Raw genomic sequence first — 22,964 nt, forward strand, 5'->3', positions numbered from 1 at the left:
AAAATAGTACATGTATATTTTTTATTTTTAAAATAAAATTACATAAATATATATATATAATATATATTATTTACATATATATATGTATGTATGTATGTATGTATGTATAAAAATAGTACATGTATATTTTTTATTTTTAAAATAAAATTACATAAATATATATATATAATATATATTATTTACATATATATATGTATGTATGTATGTATGTATGTATAAAAATAGTACATGTATATTTTTTATTTTTAAAATAAAATTACATAAAAATATATATATAATATATATTATTTAAATGAAAATAGAGTGGGGATGGGGGCATTTATTATTTAATATATATTTATATATTATTTAATATATATATTATTTTTATATATATATTATTTAATATATATATATATATATAAATAGTAAATATATATTTTTTTCTTTTTAAAACAAAAATACATAAAAATAGTATGTGTATGAGATTTTATTTTAAATCCTAATTTCTTACGTGGCAATGACCTAGCACTGATTTGGCACTGACATGGCGCGTGTGTAACTCACTCTCCGTTGTGAGAGTGGTATTCAGTTTTGAGGGGTGAAAAAAATACACTTTAAAGATGTTAAGGATGGTAAATAAACAGAAGTTAAGTTTAAGTGCTAAAGTGAGTTTGAAGGACAAGTTCAGGGTGGGGAAATGTCTTTTCTCTAAAATGAATTAAATACTTCCTTACATAATTAATGGTAGTTATAACTATGATTCATCCAATATAAAATTTTAACTTTTAAGTTTAGGAAATAACAAAAACTTTAACTCCCTTTAATTAAAATTTTTTAAAACAAATTAGTTTATTTTGAAAGAGAAAGATTATTGTAGCCCTTTTACAACTGTGGCCAAATTTTTATGGTCATTTAGCACTATCCTAAATTTAATGTCTTTGAAAGTGCATTGGGTAATAAATACTCCCTTCATTCCAAAATAAATGAATTGTTGAACTATTTTTCAATGTCCAAAATAAATAAATTGTTCATTCTTCAAGAGACATGTTGAATATTTATTTCAATTTTACCATTTCATTTAATGAGGTTCTTAAATCCTTCATATTTTCTAGGAGAGCAATTTAAGAACAATTAAAAGGGTAATAGTGAAGGAAACTACAATTTATGTCCTAAAAGATTTTTCGGCTATGTCATACCCCAACAATTCAGTTATTTGGAATGAAGGAAGTAGTATTTAATAGCAATGATAAAATAAATTAAAAAAAGTAAATTATCTATTCATATTTCAAATTGGACAGATATTATTGAACTTCTATCTTTGGACAAGTATACTTCATTCAATTCATTTTGATTTATGTATTTTGCTTTCCTTTTTTGAATTGTGACGTCTTCAATTTAAGTGCAAATACTACTATTGATATATGATAACCTCATCCGTATAAAGAGCTCAAAGATATTCTCCCTCCATCTGAATTGATGTAGCCAAAAAAGAAAGATTTTTTAGATTCATGATCAAACAAATCTTAAGATGTTATAAATATATTACCATAAATAGTGAATGTCTACTTTACCATAAATAGTTAATATCTACTTTACCATATATAGTGAATATCTATTTATAGAAAAGTTAGAAACCCCAGGTTAGTTTTTCCCTATAAATAAAGGAGGTTTCCTTCATTGTAATTAAGACCCTAAAGAGAATCTCTCAATAGAAATAAGAATTACTCTCTCTTCTCTCTCTATTCTTCTTCTTATTTACTTTATATTTCATAACACGTTATCAGCACGAGGCTCTGCCAAACAAGGTGAGGTTATAAATCTAAAGGTAATTTCAAGGTTAGTAATTTCTTATGTTATTTGTCTTTTGCTACTAATGATATAATTATTATTGAATTTAAGGAAAAATAATTGTTTTGGAACCACTTATACTTTAAATTTGTTCATGACAAATAATATTGTTAAAAGATATAGTGATGAATTTAAGTCCCATCTCATTAAGAGGGCAAAACATTAGGTTAAAAGTTTCAATGCACCATGATGATAAGATGGGTTCAAGTCTCATCAAGTTATAGCATAAGACGTCTTTATATAGACTAGTTTAGGTGTACATGCCTCGCGCGTGTACCTCACTTTATTGAGTTCAAATGTTACACTAAATAGGATATTTCTTAAATAATAAAGATGAATACAATAATTAAATTCAACATCTTTTGGAGAATTTATTCAATTAAACCTAATCTTTACAAAAAAAATTTTCAAAGTCGATCGACAATCATCTACCACCTGTAAACTGCAACAAAATAATACGATGATAGAGATATCAAAATAATACAATTAAATCTAACTTTTACACAAAAAATTTCTCAAAGCCATCCGACTCCCATTTACTACCTGTAAACTATAACAAAATAATACAACAATAGAGATATCAAAATAATACAACTAAACTTTACCTTTACACCAAAAAAAAAAATTATCAAAACAAAGATATAAAAATAATACAATCAAACCTAACATTTACCTACAAAAATTCCTCAAAGCCGACTGACATTCATCTACCACCTGTAAATTCATCTACGACCTGTAAACTATAACAAAATAATACAATAGTGATCGCAAAGCTTCAGTATTAATGAAAATAATTCTTGTCTGAGCAAAAATTTTGACACTGAAGAATGACTTGAATGAAAACAAAAAAGATATATATATATATATATATATATATATACACACATGTTGAATTCTATTATGTTGACAAATATAGTGAAGAAGTTGAGGGTTAGAAAATTAAGCATCTATCAATCTAGACATGCAATCGAAGCAAGTTAGATGAACATCAATCATATTTTCCCAATAAGTAAATCAGTTTCTGCTTTAGTTTAACATGCATCTCAATATTTATAGAAGTATTTCCTTAATAGAGTCCTATTTTAGGAGTATTTTTATATTCTATTTTAGTAGTATTTTTCTAATTGATCAGTACAAAGAAAAATATTAATTAATTCTCCTTCCATATATTTTAGGAGTCATTCTAAAGAAAAGTGAATTTTAATATCTTCGAGGACCATAAATCTTAGTTGGCTATTGCAAAAACTAAATAAACAAACAAAAGAGATAATATTTATGGAAAACAGGTAGGAAACGTAAATAAAAATTTATTCTATTTATTAAGTTTTCCTTTTCTTAAATATTATAATTTTAAATAATTAAGTTCTCCTTCTTCTCTTTTTTAGGTGCACGAACATCTATTTCTTCCTTCTTGTTTTTTTTTTTTAACTTGCACTATAATTTTACTATAATATTCTACGTATTCTTCTTTTATTAAATTTAAAGTTCTAAATAATAGAATTTTTTAGTTTATTAGGATTCTTCCCATATATTTTAAGAGTGCTTAATTTCAATTAGTTTATTTTGAAAATTCTTAATTTAATTGAATAATAAATTACATAAAATAGTAAAAAAATTATTTATTACTGATTCTTTTAATAAAGGACAAAACAATTACACATTTAATTGGTTATAAACCTATCCCAATTTTGACTTCTATTATAGGAAATTAGTGCACAAAGCCATAAACGTATATTTCTTTTTTTTTTTTCCTTCTTCTCTTACCATATATTTTAATACTCTTAATTGTTAATTTTAAAAATAATTTTTTCTATATATTTTGATGTTATCATATACTTTAGGACTCCTTAATTATTAATTTTTATAATAATTCTTACCATAAATTTTGTTGTTACAATATATTTTAGGACTTCTTAATTTTTAAAACTTACCATATATTTTAGGACTCTTACTATAAAATCTTGTATATATAATTAAATAATAATTTTAAAAAATAGTAAAATGATAGATTTGTCTAAAACAGATACTTTTAAGGAAGGGCAAAAAATTTAGTCCACTTTACTAAGGGTCTTCAAACTTTTAATATATTATAGATTATAGAAAAGATATTGATTTTAAATCTCAATACACCATATGGATGATATTATGATGGCTAAGGCAAAATAATGGGTATTTGGTGAAAAGTCATGAAATATATCCTATTGATATGCTCTGTTCCATGAAGTGAATATGGTAGCAATATATGACGAATCTGAAAGTTGACAACTTGCTCCATTCTTGAAAGAAATGTGATAGCAGTGCATAATATATCTGAAAGAAGACAAGTGACTGAATGAACGAATATAAGCGTGAAGGAAAAATATGATAATAATCATAAAAAATGATAATATTTTCACATGCTTATTATGACTATAAGATATGTTAGAGAAAAATTCTCTACATTATATGTATGCCTCGATTTGTTCCTAAAGTAGCAACGTCATGAAAGAGGTTATTAGCCATCAAAATTTGATAGACTTAGGGCCCAATTATTTTCCATTCTCGGGAATGAGAATTTCGATTATTTCAATACAAACGTGCACTTGATTGTTATGGTATCATAACTCACCTCCGAATGAGGCAGAATAACTTAAATGAGTTATTATGAAATATACTTCTCAAGTAGTAAATTTGAAAATTTATTCATATAATAGTAAATCTGAAATTTACTAAAGTAAAAAGGCACATGTCATGGTAAACTTGAAGTTTACTAGTATTAAAATTCATACGTTGACATGAACGATTGTGACATTCCAAAGATGTGTATATTGAGTATTAGATATGTATTAAAGAATTAGAAAATTCTTCAAGAATTATTCATGTTGTTTGTTCTCATGATAAGTTGGTTGGACCAACTAATGTTGGGATTGGATCACTTAAAATCTAAAAATTATAAAAGGTAAATATGGGATCATTCACCTATCATGAGATATATTGAAAAGATGCATCAATAAGATGATCACATGTATATTTATTGTCAACCTGCAGTTTGACATTGATAAAGTTGATTACTCAATAAAATTGAGATAAGAGCATAACTTTCAGATTGTATAATCAAAGATAATTCATCTTGATAATGTCAGTTTGGCGTTGAATATCTTCGATAGCTGAATCATTGCTAATGAGAGTAAAGCTTCATGTGTTGGTCTAAAGTATGATATATTGCATTCTGTTTTGTGAAAATATGACTTTTAGAGTCGCCACATAATTTATTTAGGAAAATTAAGAAAACCTTTATAAATTACTTGAATGATTTCAAAATAGAAAAATCATTTAAGTTTAGATATTTTAGGTAAGCGGTTCTCATTAACATTTTAGGAAGGTTTTTAAGGCACCTAAAATTTTTGCTAACTTGCGATTATCCGGACTGTTTGAAAATGATTCTTTTGACTAACTTCTAAAGAAAAATTGATTGTTGAAAAGACATTGCTTAAGGATTATTTTTTCTGAGTTTTATGCAAAAATTAGTTTTTTAACAACTTTGTAGGGAATCTGACTAGTTCTAAGCAAATTAAAGTCAAATAGTAAATAAACATAGAAAAAAGGGGATGGGAGAAGAAATAAGCGATTTAGGCTCTTAAGCTCAAATCTATTAGCCCTATCCTAAGCTAATTGGGCTTTTGGCCCATCTTTACCTCTCTTAATCTAGATATTGGGCGTTGGCCCATAACCAGTCCTAAATTATCTTTTGACATTTTGGCCCATAATCGACTTTACCTGTATTAATTTACAACTTTGGCTTTAAACACCAAATAAATAGATAAATAACTAAATGCATAATGATAAATAAAGCAATAAAAAAGAAATGAGACTTTTCATGTCTCTTAGCTACTGAAAAAAAAAACTTTAACTCTATTTTCTTCCATTGGCAACAACTTCTTTCTCTAAAAATCAGACTAGTTTGATAGGCTGGAAAGGATGACTCGAAAGGGAACTAGGCCATATTGTCTCACCATCGAAATGCATATGAGGAGAGTCCATTTGGACTCAACATTTTATATGTAAAACAAAGAAGAAAAAGGGAAGATTAGAATCAATTTGAACATAGTAACAAATTTTCAAAGACTTTCACATTTTAACTTGAATAAACAAAAAAGTAATACTTTAGGACATAGAGACAACTTCAAAATAAAGACAAAGAGAAAGCAACACACCAAGACCGAAACGAACGTTTTAGCACATATTCTTATTTAACAATATAAGAATGAATCTTGAGCGAACTTCGTAAAATTGTATAATTTTTATGATTTAGCTCAACATAAATGCATAAATTAAACCTTCAACTAAAATTTAAATTCTAAAGCGAGTTTAGATAGTGCTTTAGAAGAGACAAATTAACTGACCAAGATTGTTCCACCTCCTTCCTCTCTTTTGCAAGTTCAAAGTAACTTTGCATAAAGTCATAAATGGATCCTCGGGTCAAAACTTTTGGCTTATAAACCAACTCCATCTTTTTCATTGACATTACGGGTCAAGGTGCGCTTAGGAGAGGTCTAATTATGCATCAAAAGGAAAACTTGAACTAAAGTAATTTTTCAAAGAACTAAAATGAACCCGAACAAAATCAAAACCACAACAATTAACCCACAAACAAAGGGACCTTCGGGTTGAAATTTTGACTTGTAATCCGACTTCATTTTTTCCATTGACATTAAAGGTCAAGGAAACATTTAGGAGTGGTTTGACCATGCAATAAAGATGCAAACTTGAACAGCTAAAGCCATTTTCAAGAACTAAAAATGAACCCGAACAAAATCGAAACCACAACGATTAATCCACGAACAAAAGGATCTTCGGGTAGGAATTTTGATTTATAGATCAACTTTATTTTCTCCATTGACATTAAGGGTCAAGGAACAACAGTTCGACTACGCATCGAAAGGGAAAAACTTAAATTAAAGCAATTTTTCAAAGAAAATAAAAATGAACCCAAATAAAATCAAAACCACAACGATTAATCCACAAACAAAAGGATCTCCGGGTAGAAATTTTGGTTTATAAACTGACTTCATTTTTTTTCATTGATATTAAAGGTCAAGGACATTTAGAAGCGGTTTGACTACACACCAAATGGGAAAAACTTGTAGTAAAGCAATTTTCAAAGAAACTAAAAATGAACCCGAATAAAATCAAAACCACAATGATTAATCCACACGCAAAAGGATCTTCGGGTAGAAATTTTAGCTTATAGACCAACTTTATTTTTTTCATTGACATTAAGGGTCAAGGAACATTTAGAAGCAGTTTGACTATGCATCAAAAGGGGAAAACTTGAATTAAAGCAATTTTTCAAAGAAACTAAAAATGAACCCGAATATAATCGAAACAACAACGATTAATCCATAAACAAAAGGATCTTCGGGTAGAAATTTTGATTTACAAATCGACTTCATTTTTTTCATTGACATTAAAGGACAAGGAACATTTAGAAGCGACTACACACCAAAAGGGAAAAAACTTGAACTAAAGCAATTTTTCAAAGAAACTAAAAATGAACCCGAATAAAATTGAAACCACAACAATTAATCTACAAACAAAAGGATCTTCGGGTAGAAATTTTGGTTTATAAACTGACTTCATTTTTTCCATTGACATTAAAGGTCAAGGAACATTTAGAAGTGGTTCGACTATGCATCAAAGGGAAAAACTTGAATTAAAGTAATTTTTCAAAGAAACTAAAAATGAACCCGAATACAGTCGAAACCACAATGATTAATCCACAAACAAAAGGATCTTTGGGTAGAAATTTTGGTTTATAAATCGACTTTATTTTTTTCATTGATATTAAAGGTCAAGGAAACATTTAGAAGTGGTTCGACTATGCAATAAAGATGCAAACTTGAACAACTAAGGTCATTTTTCAAGAACTAAAAATGAATCCGAACAAGATCGAAACCACAACGATTAGGCTACAAACAACATAATAGAACTAAAAAAAAAACTTTTGCACTAGATTGACAAAACTAAGTGAAATTACAACCTACAAGCATAACAAAATACCATTTGACTTATATGATAACAATAGCCCTAAACATAACAACATGAAGCTAAAATAGTGAATAAGAATCAACAACAACAATATAAAGCAACTTTAACTTAAAATAACGACATAAAGATCATAATCATCACAAATAAGTCCTATGACCATCAAAGCCTCAACAACAAACAATCTCAGCCTCATTCATAATTGCAACTTAAATAAAATTACTATGAAGAAAGAGATGAAGAAGAAATTGATAATAAAAAATAAAAATAAAAGGGAGAGTCGTGTTCACCTTTTTCAAGGTAGCAAAACGAGACTATGAGGTTCATCGAAATCAACCACCACCGAAAAAAATTGCCGTCAATTTGAAAATTTTTGAGAAGCCGATCAATTTTTATGAAATAAAATTTTTACTAAAAAAATATAACTATTTTGCTCAAAAGGGTTTTTTCACCTCTCAAGCCTTGGTCTTTCTACCAAAATAGTATAGTATTTATAGGAAAGGATGAGGATTCCATTATTTTCATCCACCAATGTGGGAGAAAGAATTTAGGGGTGTTTTTGAAATTTTAAAATTGAAGATAAGGTGAGGTGGAAGATAAAGTAGGGGAAAATTGTACAATGTAGTATAATTTTTGAATTTCAAAATTGAAAAAGGGACAAGGTTGAGGGGGGAATTGTATAATGTAGTATAATTTTTGAATTTTAAAAATTGGAAAAAGGACAAAGTTGAGGGGGAATTGTATAATCTAGTACAAATTTGAAATTATTTTTGGTGGGAATTGGGTAGAAGTTATGAGAGTTTTTGGAAATTTTAGGGTTATTTAAAATATAACCCCAATTGAGATTTAAAATTTAGCCAAATTTATTTAATTTTGACCAAATTAAAAATCAATTGGCGGATTGCATTGCAATTATGGTCAATTTATTTCAATTATGGCCAAATTTAATAGATTGACTAAATTAAATTGAAATTCGATACAAATTAATACTTTGTTTAATCCCGAGCTTCTTGATGAGATGAAACCAAATAAATATTCGTCCAAGTAAATTATTTTTGGGAACAAAATATATTCAAATCAAGGTCTTACCCATTTGAATTAATTTTTCAAGATAAGACTTGATTAAAATTTGATATTTCCTAAAATAGATTGTTTTAGGAAATCTGTTTTAGGCTTAATTTTTCAAAATCTATTGTTTCTGGATGCAAATTTATCATATCATCAATCATAATATATTAAGTGTTTGTCTAGTGTGGAAATTAAAGAATGAATTTGTAAAGGATAAAGTGGATTCATAAATACTATATAAAAGAAGCCAGTAATGCTTCTTCAATATTTGAAAATGCGTAGAATCTCCTTGACTCGTGAACAACAACTAATTTTCGTGACGAAAAAAGTGATTAAATAATTTTGTAGAGAAATAAAAAGGAAAAAGATAAAAAAAAGACAAATGCAAATCATAGTCATAGCCTAAGAAATGTGTTACCTCGTCACTTATATGTCTCATTTTATTATATTTATATATCGCTACAAACACTTGTCATACCTTCAAAAATAAAATAACTTAAATTCAACCACATATCAATCGAGTGAAAGTTAATACGAATACCATAATTATCACAAATAAAACCCCCAAAAAATGACAATCCAAGTGCTTTACTATTTGAGTTTTAAACCATTCAATTAGGAGAAGCCTTAAACAAAAATCAACACCATAACATATCCAATTAAAACTAATCGAATAGAAAATAAAGACAAAGGAAAATGGTAATAATTAATATTGTAATTTTAAGCATTTCTAATTTTAAAAAAAGGGCCATAGATACATATCTAAAACACAAAGATCAATAGCATAACATATCTAACTAAAATTAATGAAATAAGAAATAAAAATAAAAAAGAACAGGAACAATTGCTATGGTAAAGAAAGAATCAAGAAAGAAATTGAAGTAACAACGAAAAAGATTTGAGATACATATCTAAAACATACAATTTACCTAAATGAAGAAAGAAGAAAAGAGAAAGAAAAATTAAAACTTGGAAGAGAACATAAGATGAATGAGAGTCTTCATGAAACTAAATATAAATTTATATAGGCAAAGTAATAGGAGAAAATTGAAGGAAAGGTGTCTTTTAAGTCTTGAATGAAGGATTGGTGACATTGACCAACTTAAAGGGTCAAACATAATTAGAAAACTTGATTAAGCTAATTGTGGGCTTGATTAATATTTTTAAAACTTTCTAATCTTTTAAATAATATAAATCAACCTGCACCCCTCTCCCCAAAATCAACCGTCTCTCTCCTCTCTCCTAACTAATAGTTCTGGAAAGTTTCTCCCTTCAAGATCTGGTGACAAATAGTTGGGCAAGTTTCTTTTTGACTTTCAACCATCAATCTACATGAAGAAACAGAGGAACTTGAGCCAACTTCTCCGGCAACAACAACTTCGACTTCTTCGTCGTCCCATTTCTTCTTTCACAGGTAAAAAATTATGACTTGAGCCAACTTATCTATTGGTTAATAATTTCAATATTTCTTGCTTAAATTTGAAATTTGGACTAAATAAAACCCTAATTTATAGCATTTCTTCTCTACTCTTTTCGGTGTGAAATATAATTTTTTGTTATTATTGTAGTTCTTGCTGTCGAACTGTTAATTTAATTTATTGGTGATTTTTGGTCACCGTCGATGTTCTTAGTATGCATGTGTTGTGTTGTGTTGGTGTTGCTGGATTGATTTGTTGTTTTTCTTGGTAAAAATGGTGACACAATAGATTAACTATCTAATGCAATAGATTAACCATCCGACGCAACAGATTAGCCATCTAACGTAATAGATTAGCCATTTGATACAACAGATTAACCATCTGATGCAACATATTAACCATTTAATGCAATATATTAACCATCTGATCCAACAGATGAAACATCTGATGCAACAGATTAAACATCTAATGCAACAGATGAACACAACAGATCATTCATCTATTGCAACAAAAGACTCTTCAGTTAGGAAGAAATCTAAACAATATTGATCCAACAGATAACTCATTTGACAACAGATGAGTGATCTATTTCAACAGATGTGTGGCCTATTTTTATTATTTCCAACGGATTACTCATCTACTACAACTGGTTTCTTATATGATGCAACAGATATCCTACCTGGTGCAACAGATAAGTGATCTATTTTTATTATCTCCAATGGATTACCCATTCGCTGCAATAGGTTGGTTATATGCTGTAACAGATAACCTACATGGTGCAAAAAATAAGTGTTTATTTTTTATTATTTCTAACAAATTACTCATTCGATGCAACAGGTTGCTTATATGCTGCAAAAGATATCCTACCTGATGCAATAGATAAATGATCTATTTTTATTATCTACAACGAACGAATTACTTATCCACTGCAATAGGTTGGTTATATGCTACAACAACTAACCTACCTAGTGCAATAGATGAGTGATATATTTTTATTATTTCCAATGAATCGCTCATCCACTGCAACAAGTTGGTTATATGCAGCAACACATATCCTACTTGGTGCAATAGATGAGTGATTCATTGGAAATAATAAAAATAGATCACTCATCTGTTGCACCAGGTAGGATATCTGTTGCTACCTGGTACAACAGATGCATGATCTATTATAATTATTTCCAATGGATTACTCATCTGCTGCAATAGGTTGGTTATATGCTTCAATAGATAACATTCCTGGTGCAACAGATGAGTGATCCATTTTTATTGTTTCCAATGGATTACTCATCCGTTGCAACAGGTTGGTTATGGGTTGCAATAGATAACCTTCCCAATACAATATATGAGCGATCTATTATTATTGCTTCCAACGGTTTACTCATCCATTGCAACAGGTCAGTTATATATTGCAACAGATAACATGCCTGGTGCAACAGATGTGTGGTCTGTTGGAACTGTTATTTTACTATTTGCATATTAGATTTACTATTATCCTTTTTAATGATGCATTAATCTATTATAATCTATTTTATATTCCTATTAATTTAAGATAATATGGCTCCCAAAAGAAAAGAAACCAAATCAAGTCCAAGTAAAGGAAAAAGTGAAGCAGCTAGGCTACATCCACAACTCTATGAGCTTGCTTTACAAGCATTATCTCAATCAGGAGCAGAAAATAATTAACATGGGGAGGAGGAATATTTCAAAACAGATAATCCAAATTCTAATAGACCTTCCACCGAAGAGTTGTTCAAACACTTTAGCATTGATCGTTATCCTATGAGAATGCAGTACAATGGTATCACAGATTTAATGGTTGATTTCGTGGTTAAGTCAGCCATGGGAAAATCTTTTGACGCCTTCAGAAAAATACTTTGAGAATAAAAATTGCATTCTTATTTCAGGGAAAGCTGCTTTGGGCAATATCATGATTTGTCGGAGGATAACAATGCTCGTTTCCAAATAAAAATGGTATATGATCTTCTCAAACTTAGGTTTATGTATGAAAAAAAAGATAAGATGGATAAGGTGTGGATAAATTACTGTGGCATGCCTGTTTAGTTTGGTTGGAAGAAGTTTGCCACAGTTACTGGACTAAAATATTATCCTCCTCCTACTTCTCAAGTTATACCTACTCTAACCAAAAAAAAGCACCCCACGCACCTAAAAAAGGCAAAGACAAGTCGAGTGATCGTAATGACCTGGTGTCCATTGTTAGTCTAAGCTTCAAAAACAAAAGTTTGATAGAAGTGTTGAAAGGTAAAAGACTTTCAAAGAAGCACAAGCAATCATTGTGCTTGGCTTGGATTGTACATAATATTCTTTGGGCGAGAGATGTTACAACAACATAAGCCTCAGTTTAATAAATATCTATGAGGATTTTGAGGTATTTAACAGCTATCCTTGGGGTTATGAAAGCTTCAAAATGACTGTCAAATATTTGGTGACTCCGTTAACGCCAAAGGCAGTCAACTTATATGGATTTCCATGGACTTTCATGGTAAATATTTCTTTTATTATGATATGATTCATTTTTTATTCAATATTTCTTTTGATTTATTGTCATTATGTTATAGGCTTGGGCATTTGAAGCCATTCCTTATTTGAGACAACAAGTGAACTACTAGGAAGAAGTTTCCTGTCCAAGAATCGTGAGATGGTTATCAACCAAAACTGATAAAATACAAAATTCCTTGATCTTTTCAATTCCCTGAAGGAAGCAGTAAGTTTAATTCTAATCAAGTTTTTGTTTTAATCAATGATTATTTTAAATGATTTCATCATCATTCTAATATATGTACTAATTTATTTTAGATTATCCATCCGTGGCTTGTTCCGACCAATCGAGAGTTGAAGATGCCATTTTTTCTTACTTTACAGTCTGTGCAAACTTTATTGAACCCTAAGGTCGTTAATAGAATAAAAATAAAATTGTTTGGAGCAACAATCATCACAAGAAAAATAATTTTAGAGGGTGGAATTGTTGTTGTTGATGATGGTAGTGGTAGTGGTAGTGGTAGTGGTGCTACTGTTGGGGCTAATGATGCTCCCCTTACAATTTTTGAAATAACAAGCCCTTATGATTATGATCATACTATTTATACAGATTTTGCCACTTCTAGCGAATGTTCTGCATGCAAATGTCAAGACTGTAAGGCGAAATATAATGGACTAATTAATGTTATTAATGCACTACCTACTTCTGTAAAGGAAATGACATCTAAGAGGGGTGTCATTCCATCAAAGAGTATTTCATATCCATACACTCCACTAAAGATCAAGGTAACAAAGAGAAGAAGGAAAGATATTTCTAGGGCATCATCAAGCATTGAAAAAAGCAAAATTACAATGTCTCTGTCTTTGTCTTGCACCTTTGTTCAATGTAAAAGGGCCACAGGAGAGCAACATGAGCTAAAGAAGGTGAGTGTATATCATCTATTCCAACAAACAAACAGGCACATATCTGTTTCAATAGATAATACATCTGCTGAAAATTATCAAACAGATATATACATCTGTTGATAATCTGTTGAAATATATGTTCGTCTGTTTCAGCATATCAAATAGGTTTTTGTACTATTTTAATTTATACCAATAGATGATCCTTATGTTGCAATAGATGGGTCATCTGTTCGAAATTATCCTACCGCTCTATTTTACCTGTCCAAATTTATCCCAACAGATAATCCATCTGTTGCAACATAAGATTCATCTATTGTAACAGATAGACAATCTGTTGTATATCTGTAATTAGCGTTGATAATTTTGGCTTTTCAGGTGGATTTCACAGTAGAAGCTACTACTGAAGAGCATAATATCACAGTTGATAATCCATCAACTATTTTCAAAGAAGAAGAAAAAGTGGAGCCTGTCAGTTTGGGAGAACGGAAGAATTACCCATTTGAAGGGTTTAACATCTCAGATGAGGCTCCAAAAAACTAACAAAGTTGATCAACGACTATTTAGAATAGATTACCGATGGGCTGTTAATGCATTATGCCAGCAGGTACATAAATCAATTTTAAAGATATTGATTAATACAATTCTTGTTGTAAAAACATGACATTAACACATATAAATCATTATGTAGAAAATAAAACGACGAACACTGTAAAATGAATGAATCAAGTCTTGGTTTTGATATGTTCGACTTTGTTGTTGCACATCCCGAAATGAAGAATTGATTCTATTTGGTGTCACAGCCCCAAACTTGCTAGAATGATGAGGTTTAAATGTCATACATATTACTATTAATTAATACTCTATTTAATTGCATATGTGTATTAATTTTTTCATCACATTATCTAAAATATTTGATAATATGTGCAGCACATCGATGTCATTTTTAACTACCTCCGAAAGAATGACAACTTGCAAACATAAAAACAATACAGATACATGACAGGCAATTATTTATTTAAATTTTACATCAGTAATGCCTACAATAGGTATTGTCAACAACAACCGGAAGTTTCCTGAAATGAGAAATGCTTAATCAACATCATCAAAGGTTTTAGCATTCCAGCTGGCTTACCTTGGAATTTGGTCGATGAAGTATACATCTCAATCAGTTGTCATGATGAATTCTATTGGGTGTTGGCTGTCATTATTCTAAAAGAGAGGCGCATCCGAGTTTATGACTCAATGTCACGAAGGAGACGTTCTGGGTTGTCGTCTGATATATAAAAGATGGCCAAAATATTGCCTACTTACTTTGATATGAGTGGTTTTTTGGACCAAAATGTTCATACTAATGGGTTGACGATTGAAGCATAATGGGATAAAATAGGTAATCTATTTGATGTACAATATGTTGAAGGAATTGCTCAACAAACCATTGGTAGCCTGTAAGTATAAGTATCATGATTTAGTTTTATTTCATAAATTACATAATGCTTACATGAACTGTAAGATATGGATTATCTATTCTTTAAAATGCAGGGATTACGGTCTTTTTGTTGCAGCATACGTCGAGTATTTGAGCGATGGATTACAAGTACCAAATGATGGACTTTATGCCGGATTACTAAGCCAAAGATATGTTGCTCTTCTATGGAAATACGGAAAAGCAAAAGCTCAGAAATCGTGCGCAAGTGACATCAAAGATCCAGGATGACCAAAGCCGAATTTCGTAGCACCGGATGAAGAACAACTTGTCCATATTGAGTAGATCTTAATAGTTTTAGTCTGTCAATGTAATAACCTATCCTCCTTGGTTAACTTGTTAATTTATTTGTAGAGTAGATCATTTGTACCCATAATAATTATTTTACATTTCACTTATTTGTTGAGTTATTCCATGTAATTTCCGAAGGCTTTGATTTATTTTATGTTGTCTATGAATATAATTTAATCCTTAGTTTTAAACTTGTTAATTGAAATTGAATACTAGATTTAAATATCATAATAGATAATATATCTGCTGCAACAGAGGACATATCTTATCAAATAGATTTAGAAATATATTGCAACATGTAAATCATCTGCTGGAAATTATATAACAAGTCTTCCTACTTTTTTGATTTGTTCCAATAGATTATCCATCAGTTGCAACAAATAGATTATATGTTGCAACAGATTGTATATCTGTTGTGATAGACAAACAGAAACATCTGTATAATGCAACAGATGACCAACCTATTGCAACAGATAATCAATCTTCCACAATAGGTATGATATCTGTTACAATAGATAGAAAATCTATTGCATTATAAAATTCAACTTTCATTAAACATAAAAAAATTGCCACTACAATGTAAAGTGAACAAAGTGGCTTAAAATAAAAAATTATTATCGTGTTCGTTTTTTTTCTTTGTACATATTTCTTATTTATACACGAGCTCCAAGCATTTAGTTAGTACCCCATAAGACCAGACCTCTTGCATCTTTTCTATAACGGTGTCGCTCAGACCGACCATTTTTGTGCCGATCAGTAAATACTCGATGTATGCAAGCGAGTACGACCCGCATGTGGCACCGGTTTTATTTTTTTGAAGGTGGATGTTCTTATTTCAACCTTCTAAATCCTATGATTCCTTTTTTAAGACTTCCTCTGGAAAATGATTCATCAATTTACTCTGCGTCAACAACTTGGGGAACAACTTCAAGAGTGGCTGCATGTGGGTTAAAAACTTGGCCTTCTTGAAGACAGGTAAGGTACAGTTATAAACCTTAATCTTTCCCTCGTCGAGTAGTATCACAATAGTGAGAAAATGATTGACTTCCACATTTATGACTGCAAGGATTCTTTTTGCCTTGATCCAGCTCTTGCCGTGTGGATATGGCCTCTTTTCTCTAACATAGTTAATCATGTCTTTATCCCATTTAAACGTAGAAACTAATGGATCAATTCCTCGGCCACCAGGACTAGTTTGATTACGGAGAGTATCGTACCTACTTTTGAAATTAATGTAGAAGTTGACATCCATTATTCTATCGGCAGCATCATAAGCATTCGGGTATGCTAATTTTCTGCCCCTCATGAGGTAAAGAATTTTATCAACATACTGTGGTATAAGAAGAAATTTTTGAAATAGGTTAGTAATTGTAAAGAAAAAAAAATAGTGGAAAGATTCTGGTACAGAGGGTTCTCTAAATCAGTTCACAGATTACCCAGCTAACGCAACTTATGCAACAGATGTGTATTATGTTGCAATAGAATACCCAATTGTTGTAATAGATTACACATCTATTGTGTAGCTTCTTCTTCATGGATTAGATAGGAAAGCTAGGTTAGAAAAAGTAAACTTACATTGTCCGCGTACCGCTCACACATATTTGTCATACTCGTGAAGTCTTGGCATCAAATAAATACATGGTGTATTCTTGTGGAACCTTCGTCTTGTCAGTCATGATTTTTTGCAGTTCCTTCTTCTCTTTGTAGACAAGTTTCGAGTATATGTCCACTTTCTTCAGCGGCTCCTGAACTTCAATAACTCTTAGAACGGGAGGAGTTATAATTTTTTTAGATTTTTTATTAGAGAGTACTTGGCTAATTGCTCTTTTCTTCCTCCTAACCACTATTGTAGGAATGTATGGCTCCCCTACCTTCTTGGATGGTATGAAACCCCTCTTGGATTTCAACTCTTCAGCAACTTCAGCAATAGCCTCTAATTTTTCAAGGATTTTATCCTCTCTGTCCTTGCACACTTTGTATTTGCAATAAGAACATGAGGGTGAAGAGGGGTGAGAGGGACCTGTGTAAGGGATGTTTCCAATCGTATTTGTTTTTCCTTGAGCACCAAAATGCTCATAATCATGACTGGCAGTAGTAGCAGCATTAGGATGGCTGCCACCATCATCAACAACTCCACCAGCAACACCCCCGAAGAAGCACGTGGATCTGTTGCGATAGGTTGGTCATGAAGAGCTTCAATATTAGGCTGACCTTGCCTAACTGCTCTTCTTATGGTTGTTGCTCCATCCAGTTCCTTATTTATTAACTCTACCATTGGATCTGCTGTTGTATCAACAAGACCTAGAGTAATAAAAAAAGTCATCACCAACTCCTTCTCAGTAGGCACGATCCAAGGATGCACAACCTAAAAAAAAGATAGACAGCATTTAAATCATATCATATAGTAATAATTTGCAGTTATTTAGGTTACATGTTAACATAACCAACTTATGCAATAGATGATCTATCTGTTGCAATAGCTGATCAGTATGTCACAGATTGACAATATATTGCATCAGATTACCTATCTGTTGCATAATTTATAGTCAATGGGTAATCTGTTGAGTCGGGTTCAGGGAACCAGCACAATAGATAGTTAATCTGTTGCAAAATATGGATCGCCTATCATAACAAATTACTAATCTGTTGCACCAGTTGCAGTTGACAGGTAATCTATTACAACAGATGACCCATCTGTTGCAACAGATGGCACATCCATTTCAATATCTTTCTTTGAGGCAAATTATTTTAATTGAAAGAAGATGTAATACATCATTCGTAGGGTTGAAGAGATCAGTATCCTTAATTTTTGGGTTGTTCTTTGCAGCCCACCACCTAAGGATCTTTGGATGAGAAACATTATCTGGGTAATCCATCACCTGCTTACGGAGGGGAGGAATAAATTCAAATACCCAAGCCTAAAAAATATAAATAGGAAGCAAGCAAAAAAAAGTCATAATAACTATATTCAATATAAATTCATGGATGAGTAAAAATAGTGATCAATTTTACTATGAAAGTCCAAGGAAAGCCGTATAATATGATCGTCCCTGTGGATGGCTTTGTCAATAAATATGGAACAGTCAAGTAGTAGCCGTCTTATCCCCAGGGATAATCGTTGAATTTCTCAAAATCATCAGCAAACGCCAACAAATCATCTTCTATGACATTCCTGATGTCTCTTACCAATAAAATAGAATGGATAAACCAAACTAAGCGCAATTTCTCCCTGTAGTGCTTTGGTATGTTTTTATCCTCGAGATCTGCCATTAAATCCCCCACTTTGTAGTTACGTCATCCAACAATGCCCAGCAACCCTTTTTTCCCATGTGCTTATTGGACCATTTGTGGGGTGTTTCCTTGATGAGAGATTCTTCTGGACGGTCGTATCTCAAGCCTGTCATTATGGTAAACTCTTTCAATCTAAAACAAACCGGTATGCCACAGTAGTTGTACAGATTTTATCCATTTTTTTCCATCATTCGAATCTTTATCATCCCCCGCATACTTGATCCTGTGCTTGAGAAGACCATATACTATGCTTATTTGGAAACAGAGAGTGCGGTCCTCAGGCAGCTTAAGAAAGTATGCAAAGCATCTCCTCTTAAAAAGTCTGTCTATGATTTCATCTTCGTAATACTCCTAAATTTATCAAAATATTTCCCCAACTGACATCTAAGTACAAGATCACCAGTTACTTTTTTAGGGCGATCCATCGGCATCGCAACTCGAAATCTGTCGATACTAATGGTTTTGATAGGATCATGTTGGGATTTCGATATTAGTTCATGCACCATTATTGAGAAGGAGTTATCACTTTCCTCATCTTCATTTTACCTTGACTGAGATTGTTCAGGAAGTTCCTCCGAATCTATCTGTACTCTAGCCTTTTTTGTTAGGTGGTCAGAAGTTGATCCACTTTTAATTTTTTTTCTTTTGGAAGACATCTTTTAACTACAAATAATAGAAAAAACAAAAAATACATTACATTTGATGTCTGCATAATTTTTTAAAAAAGGTAAGACAAATTTCAATAAATTATTCTACGCCACATTACAAAAAAAATACTCCAACGGATAACCCATCAGTTGGAATAGATGGGGAATCTGTTTGGAAACCTATTTAATCTCCCAACAGATCTTCCACCTGTTGCAATAGATAGACCACCAAGACCACCACCACCACCACAATCAATGCCACCAATACCACCACCACCATAACCAATGCCAACACCAAGACCACCGGCACCACCACCAAAATCACAAATACCTACACCACCAAAAACAGCAACCAACACCACCACAAACACCATCCAACAATACCACGATAGTCAACAAAACACTAGGATAAAAACTAGGGTTTCCTTGGATGCTTCCTGCTTTTTTAGCATCAAAACTCAAAATTGTTAACTCATTCTCAAAGATAATACAACTAAAAATATTCTTTTTCATCATTAACTAAAAAGCCCTAATTTTTAGAATAAAAAAAAAAATGTAGAACTCTTCTCAAACTTCGTTACCTGTGAAGACAGAGAAAATAATGGATATAAGCAAGAATGAAGTTTAAAATAACAACTGTGTAGTCGTAAATGGGAAGAAAATTAATCTATTTTGAAGGGTTGAGCAATATATTGAGTAGTTATTGTCTGTATTTTTGAGAGATAGAGAGAAAGAGAAGAGAGAGAACTTCATATTTGAAATGAGGAAAAGTTTTTCACGCAAATATATGATTTGTATAGATTGATTTGTAATTTTAGAAAAGAATGCCAAGTTTTGAAATTGTTAATTTAGTCTGAATTGATCTTAATTAATTTTTAAAATTTTAAAAGATATAGTTTTTAAAATATTAAGTTAATGAGAATCTTTTTAACTCAGAGTGATTAATCGATAACTTGGGTCGGCATGAACACAATACCAACACCATGCAATCTTAATGACTAAACTAAAGTTGTATTTGACCCGGTGAACTCATCGCTAGTTCTACCTAAATCAATTTAGGTACTAGATTAACATTAAGCTAATGAGAATCTTTTCAACTCAGAGTGATCGATCGACGAGTCGGTTTGGGGCAATACTAACACCATGCAATTACAAAGACTCAATAGAAGTTGTAGTTGGCCCTATGGACTCATTCATCCCTAATTATACCAAAATCAATTTAGGTACTAGCTTAACATTAAGTTAATGAGAATATTTTCAACTCATACTGATCGATCGATGACTCAGGTCGTGATGAACGCAATACTAACACCATGCAATTGCAAAGACTCAATTGAAGTTGTAGTTGACACTATGAACTCATTCATACCTAGTTCTTCCAAAATAAATTTAGGTACTAGCTTAACATTAAGTTAATGAGAATCTTTTCAATTCAGAGTGATCGATCGTCGACTCGGGTCGGGATGAAAGCAACACTAACACCATGCAATTATAAAGACTCAATTGAAGTTGTAGTTGAACCTATGAACTCATTCATCCCTAGTTATACTAAAATCAATTTAGGTACTAGCTTAACATTAAGTTAATGAGAATCTTTTCAACTCAAAGTGATCGATCGATGACTCAGGTCGTGGAAATACAAACACCATGCAATTGCAAAGACTCAATGAAAGTTGTAATTGACCCTATGGACTCATTCATCCCTAATTCTATCAAAATTAATTTAGGTCCTAGCTTAACATTAAGTTCATGAGAGTTTTTTCAACTCAAATGGATTAATCGATGACTTGGGTCATGATGAATGCAATACCAACGCAATTGCAAAGACTCAATGAAATCTATTGCAACAAACGACTGAGCTATTGGAAATTTTAAATAGATATTTATATATATTGCAACAGATGACATATCTAATTTAATTATCAAATAGACATTTGCATCTGTTGTGACAGCTGACCGAGCTGTTGGAAGTTTTCAAACAGATTTTGATATCTGTTATAACAGATGACATATCTGATTTAATTATCAAATGGACATTTGCATTTGTTGTTGCTGATGATTGAGATGTTGGATTTTTTGAAACAGATATTGATATCTTTTGCAACAGATGACATATTTATTTAAATATTTTTTCTTTTAATTTTAAAGAGAACTTCTGTCCGAAAGAAGAAAGATAGATAAAAAAGTACTAATAAAGGCGGTAAAAAATATTTCTTGAATAACTTAAAAATCTCATTGACTAGTCTTATCTTATCTTTTCAATGTCACCCGTCTTTCTCATTCTCCTCAAGTTATTAATGAATATTAATTAATGAAAATTCAAACCCACGTCTACGTCTAAAATTATCTCATCTCTCTTTCAGCCTTAAATTTATTTTATTCATCTCTCATCTTTTTCTTTATCTCATCTTTTAGGGTTATCACAACCTTTTTTCTTTCTTTTCTCTCCTTTTTCTCATAAATATTCTTTCTGATCTAAATCGATCCATATCTTTCCTCGACTGAAATTATTATTTTGATCCCCTTTTGACATTGCAGGTAAGATATGATTCACTATTGCTTTTTCATTCTCATCTTCTTCTTTTCAAGTTATTTACATCTATTTTTTATTTAATTACCATTTACCCATATTATATTTATTTACAAAATTTAAAGGAACTTTTAAGTGTTGAATAAACGAACCGAGAATTTTTATTACAATATGCAAAAAAAGTCATCTATTGGGAGAAGTTTAAAATCCTTGTTGACAATATCATTTTTTTATGTATTTTATTTGTTTCTTTATTTTTGATGTTGTTATTGATGTTGTTGGTAGGTTTGGTGTTGTTGGAACTTGTTGTGTGGTGTTATTGATGGTGTTAGAACAAAGGATATTGCTTCTTTATTGTTGATAATGTTGTTGATAGTGTTGGAATAAATGATATTGTTTCTTTATTGTTGATGGTTTTTATTTGTTGTTGCTTTGTAGTTTATATTGTTGTTGATGTTGCAACATACGGAGCAACTGTTGGAACAAATCAAACCACTAGCAAGGCTGGTATGATGTATTCCAACAGACTCCACATCTATTGCAATAGACTCCACATCTATTGCAAAAGACTCCACATGTATTGCAATAGGCTACATATCTGCTGTAACAGACTACACATCTATTGTAATAGACTACACATCAATTGCAACAGACTACACATCTATTGTAACAGATGGATAATGTTCTTTCTATTCTTTTTTTATTTGACATCAATTTATTTCCTCTTCTTTGTAGATATAAGAAACTAAAAGTTGATCAACTTTTGCCCAACCAACACAAGAGGCTACAGTAAAGATGGGTTCGAAGGAATAAGCTGCTTGCAAATGAAACCACTTCATATATGGGAGGTATATATTATTGATAATGTTATCATGAAAACACATATAGAGTACACTGATTTTGTGAAATTTGTTTTTACCGTTTAGTCGTTGATCATTTAACCAAGATATCTGTAATTTTATAGTTAAGTTTGATAGGTT

Source organism: Capsicum annuum, chromosome 9, assembly GCF_002878395.1.
Source record: "Capsicum annuum cultivar UCD-10X-F1 chromosome 9, UCD10Xv1.1, whole genome shotgun sequence".
Lineage (NCBI taxonomy): Eukaryota > Viridiplantae > Streptophyta > Magnoliopsida > Solanales > Solanaceae > Capsicum > Capsicum annuum.